Consider the following 789-nt stretch of genomic DNA (forward strand, 5'->3'; position numbering starts at 1 on the left):
TGTTTTTTGTCCTTGTAATGATTACAGGATGTTAATCTGCTACTTTAACTGCATTGTTTTGTTTTTTGCGCAGTTCAGGATTTGTAATTTCCTCATAGTTTAGGACAGTTCCCTTTAACAGAGGGACGTCAGATGTTTCTGGCTTCATGCCCACTGAAGCGTGAGAGATTACAGTAGACCGTGCTTCCCCATTCTGCTAGATTTCGCAGGAGGCTCAGATGGCTTCACTGGAAGTGATCACTGATAGAGGACGTCAACAAATGTTTTACCCAGATAATAAAAGCTGCACCTGCTGTTTCTTACTTTGGTTAAAATGTATTTTCAAACGTGATCAGTGCTGTGTTCCAGAGTCCTTTATTTTTTCTTTTTTATTTCTTTTTTATTTTTTTCAGTTACATTTTTATTGTTTACAAATATTTAGTTTTATTTTTGTTATTATTAGTTTCATTATTACTTTTAGTTTTTTTCAGTTATTGTTTTATTAAAAGGGTGAGAAGAAGTTCAGAATGGGCATTACAGTTTAGTTTCACTTAGTTTTCAGAAGGGGTTTGTCTCAGTTTCATTTTTATGGTTTACAAATACTAATTTTAGTTTGGTTATTATTAGTTTCAGTATGAGTTTTAGTTGTTTTTATTTTAGGATTGGGGTGGGGGCTGTTTGTCGGGGGGGAAAGAAGGTCAGAATTGGTCTTACAATACAAAAAAAAAAACCCTTTTGTGGAGGCAATTGACTCAGTTGTGTGGAGATCCCAGCTGCCTCCTGATGCTTGTTATTTTGACAAAGTTGACC

The sequence above is a fragment of the Plectropomus leopardus genome, chromosome 7 (assembly GCF_008729295.1).
Source record: "Plectropomus leopardus isolate mb chromosome 7, YSFRI_Pleo_2.0, whole genome shotgun sequence".
Classification (NCBI taxonomy): domain Eukaryota; kingdom Metazoa; phylum Chordata; class Actinopteri; order Perciformes; family Serranidae; genus Plectropomus; species Plectropomus leopardus.